This window comes from Lontra canadensis, unplaced genomic scaffold (genome assembly GCF_010015895.1).
Source record: "Lontra canadensis isolate GAN:19392208 unplaced genomic scaffold, GSC_riverotter_1.0 scaffold189, whole genome shotgun sequence".
In the NCBI taxonomy this organism is placed as follows: domain Eukaryota; kingdom Metazoa; phylum Chordata; class Mammalia; order Carnivora; family Mustelidae; genus Lontra; species Lontra canadensis.
Window position 1 is genome coordinate 1,122,068 of NW_022631183.1, and position 20,025 is coordinate 1,142,092.

The following is a 20,025-nucleotide window of genomic DNA, read 5'->3' on the forward strand; positions in this document are numbered from 1 at the left end:
TTACTGGCTCTGGAGAGCCAGCCCCTGACTCTCCTGGCTCATCACCTGACAGCCTCAGTCTTCCCCGTAGAAGTCCCAGCGTAGCCAGTGCCCGAATGTCCAGGCTCTTCTGCCAGGTTGACCCCATGGCCTCCTGAGAGCCTGTCTCAGAGTTAGGTTGAGAGGCCATCACGAAACAGCCAGGATCCCAGGTACAGACAGGCCTTTGTGGAAGCCAAGGCTAAGTGGGAAGTCACACTACTGAGACAAGACCCAATGGTCTGTCTGTCTCCAACTGCCAGAAAGATGGCTTTTCTAAGTTAAAAATGAGGCCGTATAACAGCGGCCCTAAGACCTGGGCAGATTTGGGCTGGAGGTCAAAGTAAGGCCTGCAAGTTTCATTTTTTGGTTCGCCACATCTTCTGTACAAAACCTGAGACTGGGCAGAAGGGGTCTTCCCAATTACCTTAGATGAATTCGGTAAGAAAGTGGAATGGGAAAAAGGGAAGAAACCACACACGGCAGCCGGATTGTCTAGGACAGCCTGCTCTAGTGGGTTGGAGGTTCTAGGGCCCCTGCGCCCTCTGCTGGCCGCTCAGACAGGCTCTTGCCCTCGGGCTTCCTCCTCCCCAAGGAGGCAGCCTGCTGCTCCTCCCCGCGCTACTCCACCGTCCTGCTTCCCCTCACTCTTTCTTTTTTCTTTTCTTTTTTTTTTTTTTTTTTTTTTTGGCCTTTGGACCTAGGCACAGCTGTCTCTCTCCCTTCCATAATCTGGGCTTCCTTCTTCCTGACAAACACCTCCGCATCTAACCCAAGCTTTTGGGGGTGGGGTGGGGTGCAGAGAGTAGTGTATGGCCCAACTGCCTTGCTTTCCTAGCTGCACGCATGCCCCTCAGAACTGCACGTGGCAACCTTCCTCACTCAGCCACCACCTCAGAGCAAGACTTTGCTATTGCTTCCCAGAAGGGCGTCCAGCTTCCAGATCTTCCTTCTCCCTCTGTCTTTCCCATTGCAGAAGCCAACCTCTAAGGGCCTCTGGGATTGGCCACCCCAACTCTCCCACACCAGTCCTCCACTCTAGATTGGACCAGGACTGTCTGTCCTCTCTCTTCTTCCCTCTCTCTCCTTCCAAATCCGGCCCATTCAGCAAATTCTCATGGCTCTAGTGCTCATACTCTGGCCCATCCCCACCACACCCTCCCCTGAGCTCATGCAGCGAGGCCACTTGCTGTGCCAATAGTCTCCTGAGTACCTTTGACTTCTGAGATTGGAAGTACCTAGAGGGCAAGGACTTTAATCTCCCACAAAACCTAGGGCAGTGCTAGGCTCCCAAGGGGCACTGGGGGCCACATGGAATGCTGATCTTTCTGATAACCTCCGAGCATCGCCTCAGAGCTCTCCACCTGCGGAAAGGTCTGAGTGTGGTAAGTCCTGGTGTGGCTAAGTCCACCAAGGTTACTGCCATGGACAGGTCACTGCAGAAGGAGAGGAGATGTGGGGAGCTTTCCCAAAATGACTAAGAACCAGAGAGTGGCTTTTAGTTTCCAGAGAGACTGGGTGAGGGGAGGGGGGAACCAGTAGGGGATGAGGTCCCTGGGAGTCCATCATCATGCTAGTGGAGAAGCCCACGCGGAATATCGAGGACGTGCATCCAAGGGGAAACCCCCCAAACCTCATAGATGCCGCGTTTCCTATCTTTCCCCCATTCCTCCAATTTCGGCTTGCCTCCGGGTTCGCAGCCCCGGGACAGATTCTTGCGGGACCTCGAGATGCGCCCAGTGCTGCTGTGGACAGCTCATTCCGCGGCGGTGGCAGCGGCGGCGCCAGGCGAGTCCCCGGCGCCGCCAGGGGGCGAGTAGGGTGCCCGCCGGCTCTCGGAGCGCCGGGTGCGCGGGCGCTGCCCTCCGGGAGGCCGGGCCGGGAAAGGCGCGCCCGCCAGGACCGCCTTTGCCGCCGCCGCTGCCTCAGCCTGGCCCGGCCGCTACGTCCAGCCCCGCCCTCTGGCCCGTTTGGCCGCTCTGGGGCCCCCAGGGCTGGGCCGGGCGCAGCCGCCGGGCGCCTTCACAGGTGGCGGGGCAGACAGCGCGCCCGACTCGGCGCGCCACCGGGCTTTGCCGGGCAGACACCCCGCGCTCCCTTCCCGCCCCTCCGCCGCGCTCTTGGCAGCCCCGGCTCTGCTCTCGCGGCCGTCCAGATTGCCGGGCCGGTGACTGAGTAGGCCGCACCCTGGGCGCAGCAAATGGAGGACGCTGGCATTTGAGAGGGGAACAAGGGAGGACGCAGCTCGACTCCCCGCGTTCTCCCGGGCCCTCCGAAGCGGCCGCGGGCAGTGCGCAGGAGGCTGAGCCCTGGGGTTCCGGCCGCGGGTGCCGGATGAGGGACCCCGCGCGAGGCCGGCGGGCGCGCACGCTGTGCACCTGCACCTGTTGGAGCGGGCCTCAACCTGCGCCGCCCTAGCCGACCTCCCAGATAGACGCCAGCCCGGCTGCGGTCACCTCCCGAAGCGGCCGCATTTGGCTTTAGGAAAACAAAACAAAAAAGTGGGTTTACAGTTGCACACGTCGACTCCCCTATGGGACAGCCAGTGGTGAAGACCATATTTTGGTAAGTCTGTGGGCTGCAGCCTGAGACACCCCCCCTCCACGGATCAGGAAGGAGACCTGCCTCCCCCCACCCCACCCCCACACGACCTGGACCTTGGCACTGCTGGGGATCTTTAGTCTTTTATTTTTTCCCCTAAAGATTTTAATCTCTGCTCCCGGTGTGGGGACCGAACTCACAACCCTAAGATCAAGAGTTGTAGGCCCCACCGATTGAGCCAACCAGGCGCCCCTGGATCTTTCCTCTGGATGAGACGCTGTTTACATAGAAAAGGAGTCCATTCTCTGGGACCCAAGTCAGCCTTTATCAGAACATGTCAGGCCCGCCAGAGTTGGCAAACGTGTGTGTGTGTGTGTGTGTGTGTGTGTGTGTCCTCTTGGTGTCCACTCACTAGCCTGCATCCATTTTGGGTAAATATTTTTATCACTGAATGAAAGAAAGTCAAGTTTATGTTTCATTTCAAAGGAAGTCTTTGAAGCAGTACCTATTTGTTTATTTATTTAGGAGGGGGAAGGGCAGAGGGAGAGAGAGTATCAGGCTGACTCCACACAGGACTGGAGACCAGAAATGGTGGGGAAGAGTCTGTAGCTTAAAGGACTGAGCTACCCAGGTGTCCCTGAAATAGTACCTCTCTGCTTGCCTGCTAGTCAGTCACTCACATTTTGGTTCAGTTTGGTTTGATGTGGAGCTTTCTGCAACCCTCAAAGTAGGAATAAAAGATTAAGTGATGTCCCAATCCGCACATAAGCTCTGGTTTCAAATCTTGCCATTGAGCCCTGATTTCCACAGCAGGAGTGCCAGGCTGTGCCTGTCAGTCTGTATTCTGATTCTTGTTGGTCAGCCATCCTAGTAATACCACCTCCTAAACTCACAGTCCATAGGGGAGACAGACTATCAAGTAGAGAATTACAAGCCATGATCAAGAGAATCACAGGCTCCTTTAAACACATGTAAAGAGGGCCAGGAGGAATTCTAAGTGGGAAGGGAAGTAGGAGGTGCCGGAATGGGACATAGACCTGGCAGAATCAGGTATGGTGCTCACCTTTCTCCCGAAACATGATCCCAGAGCTTCTATAAGGCTCTTCCCTATACCTTGACCCTCACCCCCAAACCCAGGGAACCTCCCAGCCCTTGCACACAGCTCGGTCTCTGAGGATGCCAGGCACCTTTCCTTGGCCACGTGGGGCCCCACATGGCCACTGACTCAAGTTTCCAGGCCAGTAGGTGGGGCTCCAGGATGTGGGGCTGCCAGGTCCCAGCCTCCTGATCTCCATATGAGGAGCTGGGTTTGGGGCATTTAATAAAAGAACCCACGTTCCACTCCACATTCTGGGCTGCGTCGGGGTGGGACAGGCTACCATGCCTCCAGGTCAAGACTGCACTGCCCAGAGAGCCAGGGGGCCCCCCTGGGAACCCCACTACCACAACAAAGAGGCCAGAGGGAGCCCCTCTGTGGCTCGTCCCACCTCCAAACTGGCTCAAAGAAGGCTGAGGATCCCTCTGCCCCCACTGAATGGCAGTGGGGATACTAGTGCCACCCATGGCTGGTGACTGGGGATGGGTGCTGTCCACTGTGGGGAGCTTGACTTGGGCCTCAGCCTTAAGGGACACCTATGTGGCCAGGGCCACCAACCAACCTACATCCTTGGGCATAGCCTCTCTCTCATCGTCCTTGCTCTCCTCAGGGGAGCTTGACTGGGAATGCCAGGGTCCCTCAGCTGACACCCACAATGCCACAGGGGCAGGCTAGCCAGCAGCAACCTCTAGTACCTGAGGGGGGCCTAGACCCTCAGGCAGTTGTGTCCTCTGCATTTTGCTTCCTTTTGTCTTTACAGATGTGGATGAGCCCAATGTGTGTGTCTTCGGGGGCAGGTGTAACCCCCTGTGCTGCTGCTTGTTGTGAGGCCAAAGCCTGGGACCTCGGGGGATACTTGATGTCCCTGCTTTCCTTTGTGGCGCAGGCCATTAGGGAAGCGGGTCTCTCAGCCTCCACTCTGCCAGCTGCTCCAAATTCACAGTGGCTACAAAACTAAGGCCTCCCAGTAGAGGGCAAGGGGCCCCTTGTGCTGCTGGTGTCATTGTCCACGAGTCATCACCCTGGCAAGAAAAGCTGGAGACTCCCTGTTGCAAAGGCAGAAGTGTGGCACCGAGCAAAGGTTATCCCTGTGATCATTTTTCTGGCCAGGCCTGCATCCCAGCCCACTCTCGAGCCACCATAGTGCCCTGTGGCCTTCAGACCAGGGCCCCTGGCTCATGGTTGCAGAGCTGCCCAGCTGAGCATTTTATAGAAGAGTTTCCCACATGCAGAAAATGCACCAAGGCCTCCATGAGCTTTTGAACATGGAAGAGGTAAAGACAACAGCAGGACCACCAGGGGATCCCAGCATGGGGTGGGTACAGAAAAGGAGAGTGCCCCTGCTTTAGAGCCTGGTGGGCCCTCTCCACTCACTTCAGGTAACCGAGCTCCTCTTCAAGGTATTATAAATGTTCAACAGTTTCTGACTCTCTTAGGTTGGACAACATTAAAGTCTCCTGGGTAGATGCTAGTGACACACATAATAATAAGAGTAATACCACCATTTATTATTCTCTTAATGTGTGCACTCCGAGCTGAATGAATTATGTGAATTTTCCCATTCAGTCCTTACAGCTTTCTAAGAGACATGTGCTGTCGTTCTCCCCATTTCACAGCTTAGCAAACTGAGGCTCAGAGAAATGAAGTCACTAACCCCAGATCTCACTAGGATAGTTAGGATTAAAACAGATGCCTGTTTGTCTCCAGGGTTCGTACCTTCCATCCCTCCTACTACCATCCCCTAAGGCCCTGAGCTGGGGGAGGGAGGGGCAGTGGAGAGGAGGCCATGCTGGCGGCCTCCACACAGGTTGTCTTTCTGGTCTTGGGGACTGTGGCCTGATGGTAGGCAAAGAGGCCTCCAGATATCATGGCAGGGAGGTGGCGGCTCACCCATATTTCTGGTGGCTGAGCTCCCCTGCTGCTTGGGCTAACTGATTCTGCCCCCCACCTTGAGCCCAGATAGTGATTTCCCCGGACCCTGGACCCTGGACCCTGGCCCCTGGCAGGCAGGCAGTCATGAGATTGGGGACTCACCCATAAGGTCAGAACCTGCCACGGAACCCACTTGTTTGTCCCTTCTGACCAGGAGCATGCCTGGACTCCCCTGCCACGTGTCCCAGAGCTGCCCTGGCTTCTGCACTGGGGGAAGGTGTGGCCCTACAGAGGGGGTAGGCTGGGCATGAGGGGTACAGAACTGCCGCACTTAGGGTGCTCTCCCCTCCCCAGAAGGGATCACGAACCTTTGGGAAAGAGAATTGCCCCTGGTCCAGAGTTGCCACTGGGAGGGAAGGAGCTCTTTCTGGGATTATTACATTCAGTCCTTAAAGTGACACAAAGAAGGTGCTGGATGATCCATTTTACAGAAGAGGAAAGCTGCGGCAGACCGCCTCAGTGGGCATGTGGCCCTGTGGTCCACTCTGCTGCACTACCTCCTCACCCCTTACTAGGACAGTGGGGAGGGGGGAGTGAAGGTTGAGAGGAAGAGAAAGGGAACCTGAAATCCAGGATTTTGGGAGAGACCAGAGTCACCCTGGCTATCACCCCCACATGCACAATGAACTGTGAACTCCTAAAGCCAGAAAGACGTTGATCACCACTCACTGACCAAGTCCAGTGGAGCCCCCTCCACAGGCCCAGCAGTGGCACCAGCCCTGTCCTCAGGCAAATGGCAGTGTGAGAGGGAACAGGTACTTTACAAAGCACTACTGCGGAGATAGCAGGCATGCTAGAAGACGGGGACAGCTGGCCAGCCCAGCCTGGGACAGGGAAGGGTCAGGAGGGTGTCCTGGAGGGGGGTCCTAAAGAAAGAGCCGGAATTAAATTAGTGAGACCAAAGTGATCACCAGTGGGGGTGGGCAGATCATAGGAGCAAGGACCAGGGAAGCTTAAATCCTTTGAGGCTGCCAAGAAATGGGGATGAGGTGGGCAGAGGCAAAAGGAGAGGGCTGTGAGTGGGCAGGCCAGAAATCACAGACCCTAAAGGCAGGGCTTGTGGGTTTCCAAGCCTGAGGAACCTGGGACAGACAGACACCTTCCCACAGTCTCCCCACGGACATTGCTGTGAACCGGACCGGGAACATTTCAGCGTAATCGATCCTCAGATCGGCAAGTTCCAGAGGCTCCACACACTGGGGCCAACTTCCCCCACGCCCCACCCCCACTCCCCAGAGCTTGCCTGTTCCTCGCGCCGGCCAGCTGGAGTTCGGGCTCCCAGGTCCTCTGAGATTCCTCCAGACCCTCAGAAGGCTCTGGAGGCCCAGAGTTTTCCCTCTCCAGATTCTGTGGGGGGAACTGGGTAGGGATGGAGAGGAGAGGAATGGGAATAGAGTCAGAAGCCCCACCTGCAGGAGGAGCCTAAAGATCCTGCCTGAAGAACAGGACTTGGGCATGAGCAGGTTCTCAAGAGGCCCCTGCTCAGGCTGATATTTCTAGAAAGGGCCAAAGGGCAGGACTTCAGTCCCAACCTAAGCGCAAGCCAGCACTGCAGCCCTCCACCAGTCCAGCCGTGGCCTGCTCTCAGGGGAGCATGGAAGGGAGGACAAAGACAAGGACATGAAGCCACAGACCCCAGCCCTGGAAATGGGGTGTTGGTCGGCCAACTGGACTGCAGACTCTGCTTTCAGTTAATAATTTTTATTTCCTTGTGAAAGATTCTATTCTTTCATTAACAGTGTCATGCTTTGAAAGCAGCCCTTTCCGTAAGTGGGTTGCAGGTTGTGGAGACAGGTGTCTTAACTACGCTACCTAATGTCACCAATTTCTGCCTGAGATTAAAAAGACAGAAAGAGCCCCTTCCCTCTTTATAGATTGGAGAACTTCCTCTGTCCCCCCACCAGCTCCCTCCTTCTCCCCTCTTAATCCCTCAAACACAGAAGCTGGCAAAAGTTAAAGAATCAGTGAGAGAGAAGAGAGATTAGGCTGCCTCAGAAGAATGGGTCCCTACCCCACCTCACAGGCTGGCTGGAGTAAGTAGGGGAGGGAGGCTGGGGTGAGTTTGGGGGGTGTGACTCCCCTCTGCAGGACCTCTGAGCTTCCTGCATCAGGCTCAAGGACCTGGTGTCCTTATCAGAAGACTGGGCGGGGAGGAAACCTCACCTAGCTGACCATCCCCTCCCCAATCTGGGGGCCAGCCAAACTGTCCGACTCTGGGTGGCCTTACCTCCAAGCCATCATCAACGACGGTGATGGGAGCCACCACAGCAGCCACAACAAAGAAGATCAGATCATTTGCCATTCATTCCTTTTAAATCCTCCCAAACCTTGTGAGCATTTAATGAACCCCATTTTACAGACAAGGCAACTGAGGCTCAGAAGAGTTCAGTGACCTCCCAAAGCTACACAGTTTCTAAGTGCCAGTGTCAGGACTCACACGTGGTCTGACCAACTTCAAAACCTCTAGAGGGTGGATGAAGCTGGACCAACACCGCTCTTGCCCTACTACGCCCACTAACCCCAAACACAAGGCCTCACAGGGCAGCATCTTCTGCGCTCTGAGGCCTATCTGGCCTCCGCTTATTTATTTTATTTTATTTTTTGGGCTCTGCTTATCTTGAGCCCAGTTCTGCCCCAGGTCCTGGCCCACCCTTCCAGAGCTGGGCGGGCGGGGGCCGGAGCAGGCTGGGCTCAAGAAGTTTCTACCGCTCCCCCAACCTCAATGCCCCCAGCCCTACAGTTGTTTAAAACACAAAAGACGCCAAGATCTTATCTGTCTTATCCTTGCTCGTTGTGCTTGTAACACACTTGGCACGTGTCTCCAAAGCAAGGGCTGCTCGGGTGCTTCATGGGGAAGGGCCCAAGTGGCACAGTCCATGCGGCCTGGCACGTGGGAAGGGGCCTGAGCTCCGCTTGGCCCACGGACTGGGCCCAGCCTGGCCAGCATCAGCGTCACACGCACGTCAGAGTAGCCATGGTCACTTTTGTTAGTTGAGATTACTGCACTTGGCCCGGAAAAAGAGAAAAGGGAAAGGGCCCAACCCAACGGGCCAAAGTGGGTGAGGGAGGGGGCACCACAAATCCTGGGGGCAGAGTTGAGCAGAGATCTGTGGCTAGGGCTGGCAGGATGGCATGTCGGGGTTCTGGAGGTAGCCTCAGCACCCACCTGCCCCGGGGGTTCTCACCCTGCCTCCCCATTGCTTCCTGCTCTGACCCCACCATACCTGGGGCCCCGGAGAACCCCTCCCCCACCTCCCAAGAACACAGGCTTTGGAGTCAAAGGAACCTGGGTTTGGATCCTGACACTGGAAGCTAGCTACTTAACCTCTCTGGGTCACACGTTACTGGTTTCCCAACTGGCATAACCTTGTGATAAAGGGGCTCATGAAAAAGTGGATAACAATAATGCCTGTGTTTATTAAGTGCCCACTGTGGGCCAGGAGAGTGCCCGTATTATCTCCCTCAATCCTCAAAACCATTCTAGGAGGGTTGGTGCCATTCTTATTGCCCCCATGTTATAGACAGGGAGACTGAAGTTTAGGTTAGGTAATTGGCCAAAGCTGGTGAGACAGGTGGGCTAGGCCCCCAGAGTCCATGCTCTCAGCTCTCATGATGTGCCAGTGGCTGCTGTGTGAGGGTGGTTGGAGCCCTTGGCTCCCCCTGTTGCCCACTGTGCAGAGGGGCTGCCAGACTCCCCGTGGCAACCAGGGATGCTGGCCTCATGATAGCACACTGCCCAGGCTCCCCCCTCATAGGGCCTTCGGACTCTGTGGAAGGCCTTCCCAGATCACCTCCCTGAAAGGCTCTTCCTCCTTCCTCAGGGCTTGGGTTGGGAATCTGACATGGTGTGGGGCCATCCTCCAGTGACACAAGGGAAGGGCAGTGGATCTCAGAAGGAGCCTGTGTTGTTGGGGTATGTTTGTTTGTTTGTTTGTTAAGATTTTATTTATTGGGGCACCTGGGTGGCTCAGTGGGTTAAGCCGCTGCCTTCGGCTCAGGTCATGATCCCAGGGTCCTGGGATCGAGCCCCGCATCGGGCTCTCTGCGCAGCGGGGAGCCTGCTTCCCTTCCTCTCTCTGCCTGCCTCTCTGCCTACTTGTGATCTCTGCCTGTCAAATAAATAAATAAAATCTTTTTTTTTTTAAAGATTTTATTTATTGATTGATGACACAGAGAGAGAGGGGCACAGAGGGAGAAGCAGACTCCCCACTGAGCAGGGAGCCTGATTGGATCTTGATTCCCGGACCCTAGGATCGTGACCTGAGCGAAGGCAGAGGCTTAACCAGTGGAGTCCTCCAGGCGCCCAAGGGTACATTTGTTTTTAATCTACTCTTTCCAACCACTTGCCTGGCCTAGGATGGGCCTGGTGTTCCAGTGGGTAATTGGATCAATCCCAAAAGGGGCTGTTTTAAGGGGATTGGGAGGAAAGGGGTCTTCATTCCCACCCTTCCCATCCCAACTCACGAATCACTTCCTGAGGGAATGGCTCAGGCCAGGCCCTTGCCCTGTCCGCTTATTGCAGTGCTAGGTGTGGCTTTGATCACCATCTCCCCTCCCATTCAGGACTGGGTGCTTCTTGAGGGCAGAGACAAGCTAGCTTTGCTCATCACTGCCCCTAGGGCCTGGCGCACAGGCCACGTGTTTAAGGTAAACAACAGCCTGCCTGGACCCACAGAGTCCCGGGGAGGCTGAGAGGCAGCAAGAGGCTGTCAGTCAATCAACCAATTAACCAACTGATGAACCCAGGCCTTAGAGGCGGTCAGTTTCACCTGCTGTGATTTACGTAGCAGAGAGGTTTCCCTCAGTTTTCTCGCCATCAAGGAAAAGAGCTTCAGCCCACGGCCATTTTGCCATTTGCTGAGAGAAAAGCCCCTGAGTTTCCAGATCTCAGCGACCTCAGAGTAAAAGGTGAAGGGAAAGTATAGCCTCATTTAGTTTTGTGGATAAAACGGAAGGGCACGGTCCCCCACGCCCTGATCCGTGATTGAGCTGCTGGCACCGGGCCTTGCTTCCCGCCCTCGGAAGTGTGGTGTTCTGTCGCCACCTGGTGGACATAACAGACCATGCAGGGGGAGGCCAAGCTCCCCCGTCTGGGGTAGGACTCGGAATGCGGCTGCCCTCCCGCAGGGGCCCAAAAAAGAGGCAGTGGGTTTAGGTGACTTCCTGGCAAGGGGCGGGGCTGAGAAGGAGCGCGGGTGGATGGGGAACTGCTGCTTGAAAGTCAACTGACTGGAGACCGACAATGGCCCCATTGTGTCCGGGGCCTTGACCTTGATTTCCTGCCACTCTCATCTCTGGCGTGGCATCACCCCGGTCTGATTGGCCGGGAGTCCACTCCGTGACAGTGGGCGGGCCCTGGGTCTGGAACCCGAGCGACTAGCTCCCCAGAGACCAAGACGCGCGAGCCTGGCACAGTACCCCTAGGGAAGCCCAGGGAAAGGCGACACCGCTCAGAAGTCTTTTCCTACTCCCTCTGCACCATCAGGTGTGGGGGGCCCAGAACTGCGGGCTCTCGTGGATAGGCGTGGCGCCGAGTGGGGGTGGAGGGTTAAGGACTGAGAGCTGCCCTCTGAGAGACCCTGCCCCAAATTAGTTATGGGATCTTCGGACTCGGCCTTTAAAACCTCCCACCTTTTTTTTTTTTTTTTTTTTTGCTGTTGTTTAAGTACACACCCACGGGTACCATTCCCATTGTAAAAAATATTACACAATACAAAAAGAAGCCTAAGCTTTCCCCCTTTGTCACACTCACCACCCTTCTCGGGTAACTACTATTGTTAGTTTCATGAGCGTCCCTCCTGACCTCCTTCAATGTATATGAATCTGTACATGTGAAAATATGTTTATGAGTTTGTGTATGGACTCTCTGGGCCTCCATTTTCTTTTCTTTTCTTTTCTTTTTTCTTTTCTAAGATTTTATTTATTTATTTGACAGAGAGATCATAGGTAGGCAGAGAGGCAGGCAGAAAGAGGAAGAAGCAGTCTCCCCGCCTAGCAGAGAGCCCCTATGCGGGGCTCATCCCAGGACCCTGAGACCATGACCTGAGCAGAAGGCAGAGGCTTTAACCCACTGAGCCACCCAGGCGCCCCATGGGCCTCCATTTTGTAATGGGAATGAAAATAATAGGAAAGCTACCTGAGGTCACTCATAGGGAGTGTTCAGCTCAGCACCTGGCACGGTGTTGGTGACTATCATCACCATTACCATCTTTCTTGTCATTATCATCGGGCCTCAGACCCAGTGCTGAGGTCTGGATAGAAGCCCTTTCTTACTCTGCAGCCTGCTCTTCCCCCTCCTCTTCCCTCCTGACAAACTGTGATAAAAATCTGTGTTCCCTAATGCCTGTGTTTTTTCAAAGCTAGAAGAAGCAGCTGGTATTTTCTGCATGTTCTTCCCTGCCCTTCCCTTCCTTCACCCCCACTCCTCCCCTCGCCTTCCATATTTGACCTAGACGCAACCACTCACCCCACAGCAGGGAGAACATGCCATTCTGGGCCAGTGGAAGAGACTTCCACCGCCCAAACAGTGCTGCAGAATCCACAGTGACTCTACATGAAAGCTGTCCCCTGGGCAGCTGGGGGGCTCAAGAGGACGGGCTCTCTGTGAAAGGCCACTTACCTAAGTGCAGGGTCAGCCGGCTGAGCACCCCAGGACATGGCCAAGGGCAAGTCTCTTCACCTCCCGGAACCTCTGCTCACTCACCTGTACAATGGGCTCCTAGAGTAGCCATCACATTCAATTGCTGTAAGAGTAACATGGCACCATAAAGGGCCCCGGCACTGAGAAAGCTCAATGGTAGTTGTTATTATGTTGGAAAATAACGTGTCATGTTTATTTAGCATGTTAGTCTTGCCAAGGGAATTGATAAGTTCTTCCTTCTTTTTAAAAGGAGCTAGTTCGGAGAAGGAAGTTCGGTTTTGACTGACAAGTCTCAAGAGAAAGGGAAATTCCTTTACCTCCCCTTCTGTTGGAGCAGCCACTTGTCACTTCCTGGAGCTGTTGCTGGTCCCTGAGATGGCCCACAGAGGTCCCTCCAGCCAGAGAGCACCAGCACGCAGGACACTGACGGACCTCCCTGCTCCTGGTGATGCTACAGTGAAATGTCAAGCCCATGTGAGTAAGATGAAGCCACATCACCCATCAGGCAGTGACCCTGTGCCGAGCCTGTGCCACACCACACTGCCCAGCTCCTGGTCCCTGTGGTGCAAGGGCTTTATCCAGGGAAAAAACTCACTGCACATATGAGCTCATATTTATTCATTGCTTAGTTGATGCCAACTGTGTCATAAGCACAACGAACAAGTCCAGGACAGAGAAGATCTTGCCCTCGTGTAGCTTGCTTTTTAATGGTTCCACACATGATAACTTCCTCTGCTTCTGTTTTGTTTTTTCCAGGTGTAATTTACATGCATTAAAATCACTTTTATTTTTTAGCACAAAGTCTATGAGTTTTGACAAACAGAGTCACGTAACCATCATCATCGCAACCAAAATACAGAATATGTTCATCACCTCCTGAATTTTCTCTTGCTCTTGATCTTTAGTGACCAGCCACCCCCCTGCTCCCATCCCCAGCAACTGGCAGTCACTGTTCCCATCGCTGTCCTTATAGTTTTAACTTCTACAAAATGGAATCTTTCAGTAGGTAGCCTTTTGAATCTGGCTTCTCTACTTACCATGATGGACTTCTTTGTTGTTCTTTCGCGCTTTTAAAAAAAGATTTTATTTATTTATTTGTCAGAGAGAAAGAGAGAGAGCACAAGCAGGGGGAGCAGCAGGCAGAGGGAGAAGCAGGCTCCCCACTGAGCAAGGAGCTCCATTTGGGACTCGATCCCAGGACCCTGGGATCATGACCTGAGCCAACGGCAGGCACTTAACGACTCAGCCACTCAGGTGCCCCCTTACTATGATGTTTTGAGGTTCACCCAGATTGTTGTACCTGTCCACAGTTCATGCCTTTTTTTTTCTTTCAACTTCTTATTACTAAAATGTTCAAATATAAAGTTTAAAGAATAATACAGTGGACACCTATAAACCTATTACCTACATTCAATATTTGTTTCCATTTTGCTGTCTTTTAAAATGATGTATATACACAGGTATATATTTGCTGCACCACTGGAAGCAGGTGGTAGACCTTGACACTGCCCCTCTAATGCTTCACATGGATTACCCAAGAGTGAGGACAACTGAGAAGCATGTCCCACTGAGAAAGGCAACCACAATTCTCAAGTGCCATCTACTACCCATCCATTTGCAAATGTCCCCTATTTCCAAAAAAAAAAAAAAGTCTTTTTTAACTTTTTACCCACCTGTCAGAGTTTTGTTTCTAAGTTTTTACAAGTTTGAAATAATTACAGATTCACAGGAAGATGCAAACAAATCAGAGTCCTGTGCACCATGGAACCAGCTTCCTGCAATGGTGACATCTTACAGAGAGCTGTAGGAAAATATCCGAACCAGGACACTGACCTTGGCACATTACTGTTAATTATGTGGCAGGCCTTATTCTCCATTCACCATTTTATAACCTGCAGTCATTTGTGTGCATGGATGTGTGTATAGTTCTGTGCACTGAAATCCTGTGTACGGATCTGTGTGTCCACAGCCACAGCCAAGGAAGGTCACTGTGCCCTCATCATGGAAGGACTCTCATTGCCACCTCTTTGTATGGACACCCACTCTCTCTTCATGCCTCTCTGTCCCCTGGTGACCACTAAGCTGTTCTCCAACTCTACAGTCTTTTCATTTTGAGAATACAGCCTTTGGAGACGGAATTTTTGTTATGAAGCATAATTCCTTTGAGGTCCATCTAGGTTGTCACGTGTATTCTCAGTAGTCTATGTCCTTTAGTGGCTGAGGAGTGTCCTTACCCAGATGGACCACAGGCTAGCGTCACCAGCTGAAGAACATGTGAACTATTTTTGCTGTTTGGTGATGGCACATAAAGTTGCAAACATTGATGTACAGGTTTGGATGTGAACCTAAGGTTCACTTCACTTAGGTAAATAACTAAGGGTGGGATTGCTGGGCTGCACAGTTAAGTTTAAGTCTATCTTTTTGTGACTCCGCCCAACCCTTCTGCACACTGGTGGCCCAGCAGGTGGTGGGAGAGCTGCCTTCCCTCTGCAAAGTGCCAGTCCTGGCTATCATCCCTTTAAAAAAAAATTCTAGCCATTCTAACATATGTGTAATGGTATCTCACATAACTTTTAAGTCATAAATAAGACAAATGTATAACTCTTCTTAAAGCCCTGCAGTGGCTTCCCATCACAGTCAGAATAAAATTCAAACTAATTTCTGAGGCTTTCCCTGACCTCTTAGGGGCTCTGCCTCTCACTCTGCTCCAGCCCCAGTGACCTCCTGTTTTCTCTAATGCCCTAAGCTAGTCCTTCCTAAATGCTTTTCACTTGTGGCTCCTTTTGCCCGGATTGTTCTTGCCTCAGGTATCCACATGGCTCTGTCTCTCTGTCTCTTTTCTCTCTCTCTATCTCTCTCTCTCTCTCCAGCAGTTTTTCAAGAAACTTGCTGATGGTGCAAATAACTCCCATCCCAGCACTCACATTCACAATTCTCTTACCCTGTTTTGTTTGTCTTCCCGGCACTGACCTCTTCTTGGTATAATGCAGATCAGTCACTGGCTTGGTTGCTGTCTGTCTCCGTCCTAAGGGGAGGGACTGGTTTTTGGATGACTGTCTCCACTGCTCAACACAATGCTTGGCACAGAGGAGACACTAGATAAATACTTGTTATGACTGTGTATCAGAAATGTGGGACGCTCTCCTCTCATCCTCCTGACCCACCTTTTACTCATGGGGCATCCTGGCATCTGGCTTGGAGCAGGTGAAACCCCTTGTCTTAGCTGCTCCCTGAGGCTCTTGCCTTCTGCCCAGGGCTTGTCTCTGAGCTCGAGCACCGTGGTCTGCAGGTCTGGGGAGGTTAATTCTGCTGGGGTAACCGCTGACCAACAGAGCTGGAGTTGGTAGATATTTTCTCCCTTCTCTGATACAGGGTGGAGGTGCGGAGGCCCCAGTTCCCTGCAGCAGTGACCAGCTCCATAGCACACCATGTCCTGGCTTGCTTTCCTTCCCGTGGGCTCTCCCCACTTCCATGCTCCTGGCCCCTAGAATCAGCTCTATAAGTGACTTCCAAGTAAGCTCTTTCTCTGCCTTCTCCCCTTGAAAGGAGGTAGCAGGGGTGGAAAAGAGCTCAGATTAAATTAGAACAAATAGAGTGCCTGGATGGCTCAGTGCGTTAAGCCTCTGCCTTTGACTTAGGTCGTGATCCCAGGGTCCTGGGATCGAGCCCCACATCAGGCTCTCTGCTCAGCAGGGGGTCTGCTTCCCCGCCCCACCCCCGCCTGCCTCTCTGCCTACTTATGATCTCTCTGTCAAATAAATAAATAAAATCTTTAAAAAAAATAAATAAATTAGAATAAATATATGGAGCCCATAGTCTAGTGGGAGAGACAAATAATAATTTAAAAAAGGGAACAGAATTTAAATAACTATGGTTGTAGGGATAGATTTTTTTTCAACAAAGGATGCTGGAGTAACCAAATATCCAAAAGGAAAACAAGGGATCTCAATCCCTACTTCACAACATACTTGAAATAGATCAAAGAATTAAGTATTTAATAAAGAAAAACTATAAAACTTCTAGAAGAAAGCATAAAAGAAAATCTACATGACCTTGGGATAGGCAGAGTTTTCTTAGATCACAGGTAGAAATAATCATAAAAAGGGGTGGAGACAGCATTAAGAATATGAAAATGTAAGTCACAGAATAGAAGAAAGTTCTGCAATACATATTTTTAACAATAATTTGCATCTACAACATACAGAGAAATATATAACTCAATAAGAAGGCAAACATCCAAATTAAAATATGGCAAAAGATTTTAACAAATAGTGTTTTTTTTTAAGATTTTATTTATATGAGAGAATGAGAGAGAAAGAGCATGAGCTGGGGGAGGGTCAGAGGGAGAAGCAGACTCCCTGCCCGACTTGATCCTAGAACTCAATCCTGGGACTCCAGGATCATGACCTGAGCCTAAGGCAGTCACTTAATCAACTGAGCCACCCTGGCGCCGTAGCAGATAGTTTAAAAGAAGATATACAAATATTCATAAGCACAGGAAAAGTTGTTTAATAGTACTAGCCATTAGGGAAATGTAAATTAAAACCACAAGATGACACCATACACCCATTAGAAGGGCTACAATTGAAAAGACTGGTAACAAGTGTTGACAAGGACGTGGACCAGCTAGAATTCTCATGCATTGCTGCTAGGAGTGTGAAATGGAAAAGCACTTTGGAAAAAAGGTTGGCAGTCTCCTATAAAATTACACATACACTTACCATCTGCCTAGCGATCTCCATTATAGTTATTTACCTGAAAGAAATAAAAATGGATGTCCACACACAAGACTTGTACATGAATTGTCAAAGCAGCTTTATTTATAATAGCCCCAAACTGGAAATAGCCCAGGTATCCATCAACAGGCAAATAGATACATTGTGGAAAATTCCTACAATTGCTTGGTACTCAGTAATAAAGAAACAAATATGGGTAAGCTAAGCACCACAACACCAAGAAACCTCCAAAACGTTAGGCTGAGTGAAAGAAGCCAGATACAACACATACCATATGATTACATTTAAATAAAGTTCTAGAACAAGCAAAAGAAAGCCATGGGAACAGAAAGTAGGGCAGTGGTTGGCTGGGGCTGGCTGTGGACTGATAGTGGGGGGTGGATACTGACTGGAAAGAAGGATCAGGAAAATTGAATATGTTTTGGAAATACTCTGTATCTTGAATTGAATGGTGGGTATATGGGTATTTGTCAAAACTCATCTAACTGTACACCTTTTATTTATGCAAATTATACCTCTACAAGGCTGATTTTTTGTTTTATTTTTTTTAAAGCTTTTATTTACTTATTTGAGAGAGAGAGCACATGAGTGGCATAGAGGGCCAGAGGGAGAGAGAGAGAAGCAGACTCCCCACTGAGCAGGGAGCCTGATGTAGGACTCGATTCCAGGACCCTGGGATCATGACCTGAGCCGAAGGCAGACTCTTAACCAACTGAGCCACCCAGGTGCCCCAATAAGGCTGATTTTGAATGAGAAATAGCTATAGCTTGTGATAAGTGCCCCCAAAGGAAGAAAACATGGTATTATAAGAGAGAAAAATGGAGAAGGAAGACTACTTCTGATGGTTTGGTCAAGGAAGGACTCTTGAGGAGGTGATACTAGAGCAGAGATCAGAATGTCAATATGGAGCCAGCCATGGAAAGATCCAGGGGAGGGCATTCGAGGAAAGGGTCACTTCAGGAACAAAGAGCCAGAAGCAGGAAGGAGTTTGGTGCCCTCGGCAACAGTCCAAAGGCCAGTGTGACTGGGTGAAGTGGGTGGGGCAGAGAGTGGTAGGAGACAGAGTGGAGAGGTAGGAGACAGAGTGGAGAGGAGACAGAGTAGGAGCCAGATCTTGAAGGACCTTATCAGCCCTGATAAAGGCTTGGAATTTAAAATGAATAAAATGCACAGCCCTGTATGGATCTAGTAGGGCAGAAACACAGAAGCAAATAAAGGCAAAATAGGATCATGGGTATAGATATATTTGGGGAGTGTATGGAGATAAAGGAGGGATTACTCAGCACTACTGGGAAGGCTTCCTGGAGGAGGTGACATTTCAGTTGAGATTGAAGGAAGAGTAGCAGAGGAGAGGGGCTATTCCGGTGGAGGGTGCTGTGTCTACAGAAGCCCAAAGACATGCAGCCCCATGGAACGTTCAAAGACTTGAGCATAATGTCAGTCTAGTTGGAGTTTTCCCTGTAGGAGTGGAAATGGCAGGAGATCTGAGGCTGTAGGGACAGGCTTTTGAATCCTGCAGAGGAGGGAAAAACCCTAAAGAATTTTATGTAAGGGAATATTAGGGCCAAATTTGCATTTCATGTTTTTTTAAGATTTTATTTTTAAAAAAATTTTTTATTATTTATTTGTCAAGGGGAGAGAAAGAGTACAAGCAGGGGGAGCAGCAGGCAGAGAGAGTAGCAGGCTCATGGCTGAGCAAGCGGCCCGATGTGGAACTCGATCCCAGCACCCTGGGATCATGACCTGAGATGATGGCAGAGGTTTAACTGACTGAGCCCCGCAGGCGTCCCTAAATTAACATTTCAGATCAAGCCTTCCAGAATGGTCAGGTGATGAGTAAGACCACTGGTTCTGGAGTGAGATCACAGGGAAGGCCTAAGCAGGAGCAGGCAGGGCAGGGAGAAGGTCCAAATCTGTTAAGAGGTGATTGGGCCTGTCCTGAAGCTGGGGGACCACCTGGCTTCTGGCTTGGAGGCCTGGCTCCCCTGGGGAATGATGAGTTAAATAGGACAGATGACAAGAAACAGGTTAAGGAAGAGATTCATGCTTGGAGGCCCCAGGGGGCCATGGATGCTAACTTTAATGTGCACCTGCTCCCTCACTGGGCTTGTTACTTGAAGATCCCTAGGCCCTGGTCCCAGGGAGTCAGAAGCAACAGGTTTATGCCAGAGCCCGAGAAACTGCGTATGGACAGAGTGCGGACAGCTGGTGGATGCCATACCTACAGGGCTGTCATCTGGGCTGTCCAGAGGCCTGGAGCAGGAGGTGGGGCAGGTGCGTTCTCGTCTGGAATGTGGCCAAAGCAGTCCAGCAATTCAGGCAAAGGTGGCATCCAAAATAAGGCTCGGGGTGGAGTGGGAGCAAAGGTAGCTTGTGTCTCCACTGTGGCAGCTAAAGAATAGCAAGAGGGTGACCCTGGTCGTCACATGAAACTCCCGATGACGTGTCCAGGGAGCCGCAGAAACTAGGATTGGGGCCAAGGCTGAAGCACAGGTCTGCATATGCACCCTCTCCTAGGGTGTAGATGGGGGGGGGTGCATGGTGGGGATTCAGGAAGGCCGTGGGGAGCTCTATGTAAGTTCTGCGAAGAGAAAGCAGCTTCTCCTCTGTGCACCACCCGAACTTCACTACAGATCTGTGGGCTCGGTCCCATTATTTCCATTTTACAGATGAGGGAAATGAGGCCTCTAGAGGTTTAGTAAATTGTTCTGGGTCCCAAAGCCAGGATGCAGGGGAACCTGGGCTGGAACACTGGCCTCTGGACCTTTTGAATCCTAGCATTGCCCTGTCCCCACAAGGGGGAGAGGTCACTTTCTCTCTTCATCTTAAATGATCTTCCAAGCAAGGGAGTGGGGCACAGTATAAGTTTTCTCCGTCTTGTCCTGTTCAGAAAGTATGTATGTCCTGGGGCTCCTGGGTGGCTCATGCTTATGGTCATTGTCCTGGGGTCATGGGATGGAGCCCAAGCCTGGGGTTGGGCTTCTGGCTTGGCGGGGAATCTGCTTCTCCCGCTACCCCTCCCCCCTACTCATGGTCTTGCTCACTCTCTGGCTTGCTCGCTG

General features: G+C 51.6%; 1 long non-coding RNA gene across 2 annotated transcripts in view; it reads left to right on the forward strand.

Moving 5' to 3' along the window:
* Positions 1-2,374: 2,374 nt before the first annotated feature.
* The window catches only part of LOC116861053, a 28,056-nt gene continuing 10,405 nt past the window's right edge, over positions 2,375-20,025 (forward strand). Inside the window, exons 1-2 of one of the 2 annotated variants that reach the window (XR_004381401.1) lie at positions 2,375-2,583; positions 12,478-12,701. This is a non-coding gene — a long non-coding RNA (uncharacterized LOC116861053). Of the gene's footprint in view, positions 2,584-4,415; positions 5,140-12,477; positions 12,702-20,025 lie in introns of those variants that run through there. The other variant, XR_004381400.1, reaches the window with a different exon arrangement.